A 13,619-nucleotide genomic window follows, 5' to 3' on the forward strand; every position below is an offset into this window, starting at 1 on the left:
ATCTCTAAGACATCAATGTGACATCCCATGAGGTCACGGAAGTTAAAGTGAGTAAAAGAGGAAACTAGAGTTAAAACGGGCAAAATTCGTCAATAAAGGGCAAAATGGTCAATTCACAATTAAAAAGATAATTTTAACTCTAAACAAGTCAAACAAGGTTAATACAACCTAATTTAATCATTTCACAATATTCCAAGAGGTTCTAAGAACATTGGCCAATAATCCCACAAAATGCCCTTTTTCCGGTTTAAGTGAAAACTGACCCTACCTCACTAAAACATTAATAACTTCCACTATATTTGGAATCTGAGAATGGCATAGGTACCATTGGAAACCTGACTCAAAATACTTGATTTTAGGCTCAAGAATCACCCCATTTGGATAAGAAATGAAGGAGATATGGCCATTCAAAGTCGGAACAGTAGTGCTGAAACTGAACTGAAGGAGCTGGAGTATGAAAGCTATTTCGTTTCAGTCGACCGAAATGACCAAAAAATCTGCTGAAAACATGAATTTAAGTGCTGGTTGTTTCGGTAGACCGAAATAAAGGTTCGGTCAACCGAAATAGGACTTGAACAGTAGATTTTGCTATTGGAATGATGAATTACTGTGCATAGACATTCCAATTGCCATCGGTCGACCGAAATGGAGTTTTGGTCGACCGAAACACCTCGAAATGCTACTGGAAAACCTGTTATGAGTCCAAGGTGCTAAGGTTCAACCTATACTTTGAATCCCATGATGAATTGGTTCAAAATGAATGTTGAAAACTGATTTTTCATTGCAATTCAAGTGTGTGGATATGCCAACAACCTTGATATGAATACTTGAAAGTAAAACAATGGCCCATGGCCTCATACATATAAATTACAAGATTTTCATATGTCAAACCTCCAAAATTAGTTCAAATACATTTTGAAGCAAAAGTTTGATACCAAAAGAGTACAAATACAAAAGTACACATGCTTGGCCCTTGGCCTCTTTACATACATACTTATAATGTCAAATGTAAATACTTAAGTATCATTACATGTCAAGAAAGCTACATAAGCTTCTAAAGTACCATACACCCATGGTATACAAAATGTGACATCAAAAGAAAGGCATGCTAAACACTTGCATGTCAATACACAAAAATGCTTCAAATAGCTCATAAGCCTCTAAGGATAATGAGCATCCAAGAACATAGTCTCTTTACCTGAAAAACAACCCAAATCATTAGGGTGAGTAATCAAGTTACTCATAGGAAGAAGCATATGCGTATACCCTAAAGTTTTAATATCTTTGCAAGATCAATATAGACGAATACAAAGGAGCATTCCACTTAATGTCTATGTTCAAGGTGTTCTAAGGGATCATCTTAAGCTAACTTAAATGATTCTTTAACAACACATATCAATATCAATGTACTTAACAACATCAATTCGCCAATAACAAGAATTACAAGTTACAATTAAGCATTGGTTGTCAACTTGGAATTTAATGCGAAATCAATTAGTAGAATGCTTGGACATCACGTCTCGGACTAAACCAAGATCAAAATAGTTATTCCCGGCATTAACTCGCTGGGAAGATCACCCTAGTGTGCACTATTTCAATTGGGGTGAACTCATACCTCCCGCACTAAAGCCAAACTTTAGCCATGTCACTTTAACAATGTCCCAAGAGAATCCAAAATCATAATCAAGTTCAAATCTCATACACTATAATTAAGGCATATAAACCACCTTCCATGCACAAGTATTTTGAAACCACACAAACCATATCTTAGGATTCCAATTCTAAAATGGCATAATGAATGACAAGTATTCATCATGATATAATGTATAAAACAATATCACTACTTATCAATTTAGATCATGCCTCAACAATAAACTTTATCTACTAACCATCAACAATGTAGCAACGAGCTTATACAATAACCACAATAAGTCCTTGACAAGCATATAGAATTATCACCACCATAAGATAACAATTTAAATCAATAGAAATTGCATATGGCATTTATAATTCTACAAGAGTTCTATATTACTACCACATGTGAAAACACTAGAATTTAGAACACTACTAAATCACACAACCTTTCTACACATGGTATATACAAATTATACATGCTTAATTCAATAAACCCTAAGTCAACAAGTAAGGGTTTCCTATAATATGCAAGACTATCATATTAAAAGTATGTATATAATATATATTAAACCCCAAAGGACTTAAAACACTCAAAATATAAACATAGTACCACCCCTACCTCAATAGAGAATTGAATCTCTATAATCCAAGCAACCAAGCTCAAAATGTAAAATAAGTTTAGGGTTATTGAAGAGGAGAGTAAGGGAAACCTTTTGTGTTCCAAGGTTTTAAGTCTAAGGTGAATGGAAGGAAGCCAAAAATGAAGTCAAAGTTATGAACCAAGCTTTTCTCCAATAGTGGCTAGGTTAGGGTTCTAAAAGAACAAGTGAAAATGAAAGAGATAAAGTGTGAAATGGTGAGTGGAAAGTCTAGAAATCCTCCACTCACTATGTGTTCTTACACTACCTCACACACACACACAATGCAAGACTTATTTTAGCGCCTACACTTGTCACTAATTCAATGCTCCTTCCTAGGCTTAATCTTAAGCCTACACTTGTCAATAATCAAAGCCAACATGTGCACCAATCTTAGGCCAACAAGTGGGTGAATCTCCACCCTCCAAATGTCAAGAGGTCAAGCATCCAAGTCACTCCACCCCATTGCCAACAAGTGGCACCATGAGAATGTGACACTTGTCACATTTTCTAAAAATTGCAAAAAGGTCCTTTTTGAAAATATCTTCCAAAATAAATTGCAAAATGGTCCCCAAGATGAAAAAAAATTACTTTATGTAATTACACTAACACCCCAAAAATAAAGAAGAATTACAAGAAAGTATGCATTCATGCCCTTTTTGAAAAGGTAAACAACTAGAATGTATTTTCTACAAAAGTAAAAATACAAATGTCATGGAAATCAAATATCATGAATGCATGCAAAACCGAAATCAAATCCGAGCACAAAAAATGAGGTTATGCAAGGAAAATTTATAAACGGGAAAAAGACGAAATAGGGAAAGGACAAAATAGGAAAAAGACCAAAAAAAAAAAAAAAAAATCGCCGAAAAAGGAAAAAGGAGGAAAAAGACCAGGTCATTACAAAATATCTTTTGGAAGATATTTTCATTCTGAGTCACTTGTGCAGTTATCCTTTTGTGTAGGGGCCTTTGTGCAATTAATGAAAGTTAATTGCTAAGTGTCTCCTTGGGGCTTGAATCCTCTTATTGGATTCATTTTCACATTTTGTCGAGCCGTGTACTCTTAGAATTGTCTTGGGGTCGAATCCTACAGTTTTCAGGTTTTCAGCCCCGATTGCCACCAAACATGTTTGGGGTATATCTCTCTGCTCGAGACTCAATTTTCTACGCCGTTTCTTCCGTTGATCATTTTCTTTCATTTTGGTTCTTTTCTGTTCATAGAGTTTTGACGTTTGAGCGCGTCTGCTCAAATTTCACTTTTTCGGACCCAGCGGGACCCGTTCAGGGCACTTTTAGGGTTTTTCTATAAATAGGGGGTTATAAAATGAAAAGTCAAACTTTTCTCTCTTCTTCCTCTCTTGGCCAGCAGCCATGGAAACCAAGGGGCTGCTACCCTTCTCTCTTCTTTTCCAGCCACTTCCCTTTAGTAAAAAGTGGTGATGCCTTTGACTTTATTGTTCGCCTTGACGAGGTCTTCGATTCCAACCGATTGGGATCCCATTTTGGCCATTTTTTGAGTTCGAGTTTGAAGCCAAGTTTGGATTTTGATAGGATCTCCTTGGGCTTTAATGATCACCTTGTTGTCTCCGACAAAACCCCTAAGTTTTGGCGGACTCGGAGCGGTTTCATTTTGGTGGGCATTTGAGATTTTCATCTCAAATTGAGGTAGGGGATGTCATAGGTTTATATTGGAGTTATATTGATTATTTTATAAGCATATATAACTTGTGAGCATGCCTTTGTACATGTTTTAGAATTTAATTTAATTATTTTCTATGTTTAATATTTAATTCATATGGTTGTGTATAACTTGGAATTAAATTGTGACATGCTAGTAAATTAGGCCTTGGTATGTTTATCAACATATATTAAATTGGGAGCATTGAATAAGAATTGCAAATTTCATTTAATATTTGTCTTTTGTGAAAGATTAATTCACATAGTTGTATCAAGTATGAAATTAACTTGTAATGTGATATTAAGGTAGGCCTTGGTATGTTCTTTAACCTATGTTAGATTGAGGACATTTGGAGTTGTTTGAAAATTTAGAGAAAATTAATTAATTAGCTTAATTAATTTTACTTTAAGTGTTTTAGTCACTTAATTTTACTTTAAGGTTGGAGGCAATATATGTGAAGACTATGCTATGTCCTTTAACATATATTAATTTGAGTCTATTTGGAATTGATTTGGAATCTAGGGACTTTTTATTTTAGGGTGATAATCTCATGAAATGTAATGTAATTGATTACCTTGCGAGCATATTACTAATTAGACGCAGAATTAGTACTTGTGGCATCTTGAAATGGTAATTGGACTTAGCATGATATGGAATATCATTGACTTGCATAACTTGTTTAAATATATCTTGTGTAGGTATATAACTTGTTAGAAGATTACAATTGTTTACCTTGAAAACTAGTTACTAAATTAAAGCTTATTTAGTACTTGTGGTTTAGGATGGTAATGTGGCTCAATTGTTGTAAAATATTCTTACTTTGTGTATAAATTACATATTGAGGACATGAATTGTCATATACTATTTAGACTTGAATTCTAGGACATGAATTATGTGGATTCAACCTTTCTTGTGCATAGAATGTGGTAACTTGCATTTGATTTTGTATAAGTTTCGAACTTATTGATTTTGGAAAGATTGTGAGGACATAAATTAAGTGATGGCTAGGGTTTGGTTCTAGGACAGAGACAAGAGTCTTCTAAGTCATAAGTGCGCACTAGGTGGTACCTTATGGGTCGTAATAACCTGAAAATACTTGCTTGGTCTGGCAACCACATGTCCTAGTCTTTTCATTATTCGATTTTGCATTTAATTTCAAGTTGTTAATTATAGATTACTTGTAGCTTGAGAATTGATGTTTACTTTGGGTATTTGAATCCTATTTAGTATACTTGAACTTGTATATTTGCTCCGTGAGTTTAAATTTCATTTAGTATACTTGTGCCGTGTATACTTATCTTATGTGTATTTCGTTTAGCTTAGTATACTTATGCTTGTATACTTGATCTATGAGTACTCTACATATATCGAATACTTGTGTATGTATGTTAGATATTACTTATCTTGTTTAACATGATTTAAGGTACTTGAACATGTATGTTAGCATGTTGTGTATCAAGTTTTAATACGGTTTAGTGTACTTGAGCATGTGTACTTGTATGCCGTAGTTCATTTCAATTGCATGAGTAGCTTAGGATGACCCCTGAGTCTCACTTATGATGTAGATGTTAGGTAGCATGATCCTTTTGAATTGTTTCATGTTAATGTAATAACCTTGTAAAACGTTAGGTCCTTGCATGTTCATCTCCTACGAGTGGCTTTAAGTTACTCAACCCAAAGTTACCAGGGACATTTTTCAGGTACAAGAATCAAGGTTTGAGATTCTCATCATGCTTAAATGATTTGTAGACTTGAAGGTTTCAATTCTTGTAAAGGTTGGCTTGAAAAGCCACTTATAACCTTATATGTCAAAATGTGTATATTTGATTCTAAATATATAATGTGTACATGAGTACGCTCTTTACAATGTATTTGACATGTATGAGATGAAGCCATAAACCAATGACATCTAATTTGTATTCTATGCATTTTCACTTTTAAGGTTTATTATGGATATAACAAAAAATGTCAAGTCATTGCTTCACCATGTTTGCATCGGGCGTGGGAATTCCATTCTTATTCTTTCATAGGGTCTCATTAATCATGTATGAGGTGTAGCCAAGGGTCAAGCACCATTTTGTTTTAGGTTTTACAGTTTGGTTTCATTTATTGCATTTTAAGGTCATTTTATGCAAAATTGAGGTTTGAGACGTCATATTTTGCATTGGGGGTATTTTGAAGCCGTGGGCCATTGGGATGCTTCTTAAATGTCTTTTTACGTTTGCGTGCATGTTCACATCTCACAAAAACCTTAAAATTTAGTTTTGGAACTTCCATAGGGTGATTTATGAGTTTTTATGCAAAAATTCATGCATTGGAGAGCTTTTCATTTGGTTTATCATGTTATGGATGTTTGTATGAGACCATGAAATATTTTTAAACTTGCTTTGGGACACTTAGGATGCATGTATAACATTAGAAGTGGATGGAGTACCATTTCTACACTTTGCAGCAGCAGTTTTTGCTGCTGTCTGTTGCATCGGTCGGCTGAGAAGGTCCATCATCCGACTGATAGTCTTCGTAGAAAATTTCCAGTGACTTTATAGCTTGGATAGGGCATTTTGGATGGCTAATCCTTGCCATCAGCCGGCTGATGATGGGGTTTCAGCTGGCTGGTACTGTTCGTCAGCCTGCTGATCCTCCCTGAAGCTTGGTTTTTTTTTAAATTCTTGGACAGATTTCTTAAGTCAACTTCAGAGGGTCATATCTTCTTCATTTCTAATCCAAATCATGTCATTCTTAAGCCTAAATTCTAGAATTTGAAGTTAGCTTTCCAATGGTACCAACCAGACACAAAAAATCCAACCGTAGTGAGAGTTATGATTGTTTTAGTGAGATAGGGTCGTGGTATCTCTTAATCAGAGGACGCCGTTTTGTCCTATTTTCATATCTCTTCCGTCCAGACTCCGAATCAAGCAATTCTTGAGTCTATATTTATTAATTTTTTGTTATCTTTACAATGGTGTGTACGATAGCACTTATTTTGTGGTGAAATAACCATTTTACCCTTGGTTCATTTTTTGTCGGGTTTGGAATACTTGTTTCCTTCTTGCTTCTGTTGAGCCTCGAGACTCCTCAGGAAGCCACTTTTTTATCTTAGGGATGATGTATATCTCTAGAGGCCATGTTCCTTTTTAGCTTCCGCATTTTGGATCCGTTTCGGGTCATCACAGGACACACTGGGTTTGTAAAATCTAGGGTCGTCACAGGTGGTATCAGAGCTCCTAGGTTCGAAAACCTTAGGACGATGGATTTTGGGTGCATATCATGCTTGCGTTGCCATGCTTTATGTGTTTAGTTGCTTCTTGATAACATGTTTACGTGCTTATATGGACATATGTTTTGAAGTTTACTTTAACTGTCTCAGCGTGATATATGTGCTTGTTTACCTTAGTACATTGTATATACTTGTAGGTCTTAGCAGGTTGTATATGCTTGTCTTCCATAACATACTGTATATGCTTATCGGCTTCAGTACATTATATATGCTTGTCTGTTTTAGCATGTTGATTTACACTTGTTTGCTTACCATGTGGGTTATGCTTATTTGCTTTGGCGTATTATATGTGCTTGTCATCCTTAGCAAGATTATATGATACATACATTGAAATGCCTTATATGGTTTTTATTACTTGTTTAATTATGTACTTTGTTGCTATGTTACTTTGTAGTTGTTTATTTCTATGTCTTGTTTAGGCATTGTAGGTTATCCTAGCTTGGTTCGTTAAGGTTGATACTAGGGCATCGTCTCTTAGAGTTTCGTGGTGACCTTGATATGATGACGTCATTGAGGTCTTGTTTCTAGCGTCATGGGATGATAGGTCGAATTAACTCGAGTTCTTCCTTGGGGATTGGGAATTTTATTTTCATAAGCCTCAACGGCGAGGTCCTCGCATCTCTTCTTCTTAGAGTGATGGTTAGGGATTTGATAAGTGCATTGACCTAAGATATCTTCTTATCTTGCCTTGGACAGCTCTTACTATCTAAGGTTGGGGTGTGAGTATTTCTGTGTAATTAATTGCATTGGTGTAATTAATTACTCTCCCTTATTATGGAAGACTCGGGGTTGCGTTTAGGGTCCCGATAGGATCCTGTGGAGTTCCCATCGAACTCATTGGCATCTTGAGTTGAGTTTTCTTGTTGTTGTCTCTTAATGGTTAGTGTTGGAATGATCCATTACATCGTTGTTTGTTTTGTGTGGTGTTAGGATTCCACCTTGTGTTTGAGCCAGTCTTTGGAAAGACTTGTACACTTTTGTTTCAGGGACCTTAGTGTTCATTCTAGGAGATGATTCATTTCCTCGCGGTAACGGATTTGACTCATCCGGGTTTTTGGGATTCACTTTCGGTGAGTTTGTCCTTTTGAGAGGTATTTCATCCCTTCTTGCTTATGATTTTGCGGGACTGTTATTTGCATAGTCATTTCTATATGTTTATATGTCTTGTTGTTTTGAGCATGCCTTTGAAACATGTTAGGGGATGTGACTATTTGGTAGTTATGTGATGATATAAATGATGTGTTTTTCATTTATTATATCTGCTTGTTATGCTAGCATCATAGGTGATGTGTAGCGTGTCTCTGATGCTTGACCCCTATGTGATAGGTAGCATATTTGATTGCCCTTGTACACTATGTGTTTGGTTATTCGGTACGTGGATTTTCGTTTACATTTAGTATACTTGTACTTAGTGTGCTTGCGCGTTGTATATTTCAGTTCATTTTGGTTTAGTATACTTGAGACTGTATACTTGTCTATCATGGATTTAGTACTGCTTAGTATACTTGTGGATGTACTTGTGAATGTATACTTGCATATATATATATATATATATATATATATATATATATATGTTTTATGACTAATTACTTTATTAGTTTATTCCTTTTTATCATTCTGTACTGTGCTGGGGGTCGTATGATCTTGGTTGTCGAGATTGTGTGTATGAGCTTGATCTGATGTCTAGATTTCTAGGCGTAGCCTTGTAGTAGGTCAACTTTAGGATAACATGGAGGATTTTGGGTGCATTGTCTTGTTGGGAGTCATTGTGACTAGGGTGATGATGATATTGATTGATTTGTAAAGTCTAATCCATTGGCTTGAGGGTATAGACTTGTCAGGCTTTGGATTCGTGACTGGTGTGGTTGACTATGGCGTTTTGAGACTTTGGGCTGTCAATTTTTCCAGTATTGAGGATTTAAGGCCTTAAGCGTAGCGGTGCCTATGACATTGTTGTCAGAGTTTTGGGATTGGCCAGAATGGTCCGGTCGAACATCTTTGGACCATATCACAACTCTCACAAAATACCTGGTTTCCATGATGCTTGTGGTAATGACCATCTTGACATTGATGTCATTGTATTGATAAGTTTCACGGGTAAGCTTGTTAAGGGCAGGTGACAAATTAGGGCTTTATACTGTCATGCTACCGTACAGGTTATGTGTAGGCGAGTGCTAGTTGCCGTCGATGCTACCTTGCATTACCTAGCTAGTAATGTGAGTGTGGGCGGGCACTTAATGTTGTCGATGCTACCGCACCTTGAGTACATTATGGGCGGGTTCTAATCACTATTCATGTTACCATGTTACTTCTGGTTGTGTTCCTTGTTTCTATGTATAGTTGCCTTGATCTCCTTTGGGTGGTTGACATTGGGTTAGTATGTCAATTCGATTGGAGAGGTGCCTCACTGTTTACAGTTTCGTGTCTCTTTGTTGATCTTGAGACCTTTGGAATTGTCCTTGGATACTTTAGAATCTGTTCCTTTGTGTGACCTTGCGTAGGGTTCTTGTTGGGTTATTCTATTAATGTTCCTGATTTCGGGGACGGAATCTCTTTAAGGAGGGTAAGTTGTAATGACCAGGTCATTTTCCTCCCTTTCTTTTTTCCTCAGAATTTTACGGATGAATTTTTTTTTCATTAAAATTTTTTTCCTGAGTTCGGTTTCTTGTCACTTAGTGTCGTCTTGAGTGCTTAGAAATGGTTTCTGAGACTCTTTCCTTTGGATTGACAACTTCCCTAATGGACCGCGTCATTTTCACATTTTTCATTTTTTTGACACTATTCACTTTTCGTCTTTTTCCCTATTTGTCACTTTGTTGCCATAATCTCACTTTTCGTGTTCAGAGTGGGTTTTTGACTTCATGTACCTTCATCCTTAATGGTTTTCACGAAATACGTATCTTTACTTTTGTAGGAAAGTACTCTAGTTGCTCCCGGTGTCCATAGGGGCATGGATGCAAAATTCTTCAGAATATTTTTGTTTCTTGGGGTGTTTTTCGTAAATATCTTTTAAAGATATTTTATTTCAGGGGTTTTTAAGAAAATATCTTTTGGAAGATATTTTCATTCTGGGTTACTTGTGCAGTTATCCTTTTGTATAGGGGCCTTTGTGTATTAATGAAAGTTAATTACTAAGTGTCTCTTTAGGGCTTGAATCCTCATACATGATTCATTTTCACATTTCGTCGAGTCATGTACTCTTAGAATTCTCTTGCAGTCGAACCCTACAGTTTTCGGGTTTTCAGCCTCGGTTGCCGCAGAACTTATTTGGGGCATATCTCTCCGCTCGAGACTCAGTTTTTGACGTTATTTCTTTCGTTGATCATTTTCTTTCATTTTGGTTCTTTTTCGTTCATGGAGTTTTGCCGTTTAAGCGTGTCTGCTCAAATTTCACTTTTTCGAACCCGACGGGACCCGTTCAGGGCACTTTTACGGTTTTTCTATAAATAGGGGATTATGAAATGAAAAGTTAAACTTTTCTCTCTTCTTCCTCTCTTCGCCAGCAGCCATGGAATCCAAGGGGCTACCACCCTTCTCTCTTCTTTTCCGGCCACTTCCCTTTAGTAAAAAGTGGTGATGCCTTAGGCTTTATTATTCGCCTTGACGAGGCCTTCGATTCCAACAGATTGGAATCCTGTTTTGGCCATTTTTTTTTAGTTCGGGTTTGAAGCCAAGTTTGGATTTTGATAGGACCTCCTTGGGGTTTAATGATCACCTTGTTGTCCCCGACAAAACCCCTAAGTTTCGGCAGATTTGGAGCAGTTTCATTTTGGTGGGGATTTGAGATTTTCATCTCAAATTGAGGTAAGAGATGTCATAGGTTTACATTGGAGTTACACTGATTGTTTTATAAGTATATATAACTTGTGAGCATGCCTTTGTACAAGTTTTCGAATTTAATTTAATTATTTTCTATGTTTAAGATTTAGTTCATATGGTTGTGTATAACTTGAAATTAAATTATGGCATGCTAGTAAATTAGGCCCTGGTATGTTTATCAACATATATTAAATTGGGAGCATTTGAATAAGAATTGCAAATTTTATTTAATATTTATCATTTGTGAAAGATTAATTCATATAGTTGTATCAAGTATGAAATCAACTTGTAATGTGATATTAAGGTAGGCCTTGGTATGTTCTTTAACCTATGTTAGATTGAGGACATTTGGAGTTATTTGAAAATCTAGATAAAATTAATTAACTAGCTTAATTAATTTTACTTTAAGTGTTTTAGTCACTTAAATTAATGTTGGAGGCAATATATGTGAAGACCGTGCTATGTCCTTTAACATATATTAATTTGAGTCTATTTGGAATTGATTTAGAATCTAGGTACTTTCCATTTTAGGGTGATAATCTCATGAAATATAGTACAATTGATTACCTTGTGAGCATATTACTAATAAGATGTAGAATTAGTACTTGTGGCATCTTGAAATGGTAATTAGACTTAACATAATATAGAATATCATTGACTTGCATAACTTGTTTAAATATATCTTGTGTAGGTATATAACTTGTTAGAATATTACAATTGTTTACCTTGGAAGTTAGTTACTAAATTGAAACTTATTTAGTACTTGTGGCTTAGGATGGTAATGTGACTCAATTGTTGTAAAATATTCTTGCTCTATGTATAAATTGCATATTGAAGACATGATTTGTCATATGCTATTTTTACATGAATTTTGTGGATTCAACCTCACTTGTGCATGGAATGTGGTAACTTGCATTTAATTTTGTATAAGTTTCAAACTTATTGATTTTGTAAAGCTTGTGAGGACATAAATTAAATGATAGCTAGGGTTTGGCTCTAGTACGGAGATAAGAGTCTTCTAAGTCATAAGTGTGCACTAGGTGGTCCCTTATGGGTTGTAATTACCCAAAAATACTTGTTTGGTCTAGCGACCACGTGTCCTAGTCTTTCCATTATTTGATTTCGCATTTAATTTCAAGTTGTGAATTATGGATTACTTGTAACTTGAGAATTGATGTTTACTTTAGGTATTTGAATCATATTTAGTATACTTGAACTTGTATACTTGCTCCGTGATTTTAAATTTCATTTAGTATACTTGTGCCGTGTATACTTGTCTTATGTGTATTTCGTTTAGCTTAGTATACCTGTGCTTGTATACTTGATCTATAAGTACTCTACATATATCGAATACTTGTGTATGTATGTTAGATATTACTTATTTTGTTTAACATAATTTAAGGTACTTGAACATGTATGCTTGCATGTCGTGTATCATGTTTTAATACGATTTAGTGTACTTGAGCATGTGTACTTGTATGCCATAGTTCATTTCAATTGCATGTGTAGCTTAGGATGATCCCTGAGTTTCACTTATGACGTAGACGTTCGGTAGCATGATCCTTTTGAATTGTTTCATGTTAATGCAATAACCTTGTAAAACGCTAGGTCATTGCATGCTCATCTCCTACAAGTGGCTTTATGTTACGCACCCCAAAGTTACCGGGGAAATTTTTCACGTACAGGAATCAAGGTTCGAGATTCTCATCATACTTGGACGATTTGTAGACTTGAAGGTTTCAATTCTTATAAAGGTTGGCTTAAAAAAACACTTGTAGCCTTATATGTCAAAATGTGTATATTTGATTCTAAATATATATTGTGTACATGAGTACGCTCTTTACAATGTATTTGACATGTATGAAATGAGGCCATAGGCCATTGATATCTAATTTGTATTCTATGCATTTTCACTTTCAAGGTTTATTATGGAAATAATGAAAAATGTCAAGTCATTGCTTCACCATGTTTGCATCGGGTATAGGAGTCCATTCTTATTCTTTCAGAGGGTCTCATTAATCATGTATGAAGTGTGGCGAAGGGCCAAACACCATTTTGTTTTAGGTTTTGCATTTTGGTTTCATTTATTGCATTTTAAGGTCATTTTATGCAAAATTGAGGTTTGAGAGGTCATATTTTGCATTGGGGGTATTTTGAAGCCGTAGGCCATTGGGACGCTTCTTAAATATCTTTTTAGGTTTGCGTGTGTGTTCACATCTCTCAAAAACCTTAAAATTTAGTTTTGGAACTTCTATAGGGTGATTTATGAGTTTTTATGCAAAAATTCATGCATTGAAGTTGATACAAGCTTTTCATTTGGTTTATTATGTTGTGAATGTTTGTATGAGACCATGGAATGTTTTTAAACTTGCCTCGGGACACTTGGGATGCATGTATAGCATTAGAAGTGGATGGAGTACCATTTCTACACTTTGCAGCAGCAGCTTGTGCTGCTGTTTGTTGCATCGGTCAGCTGACAAGGTCCATCTGCCGACTGATAGCCTTCGTAGATAATTTGCAGTGAGTTTATAGCTTAGATAGGGCGTTTTAGATGGCTGATCCTTGCTATC

Source organism: Cornus florida, unplaced genomic scaffold (assembly GCF_030987335.1).
Source record: "Cornus florida cultivar Cherokee Brave unplaced genomic scaffold, ASM3098733v1 CherokeeBrave_3.0.0_Hap2_Chr10, whole genome shotgun sequence".
Classification (NCBI taxonomy): Eukaryota; Viridiplantae; Streptophyta; class Magnoliopsida; order Cornales; family Cornaceae; genus Cornus; species Cornus florida.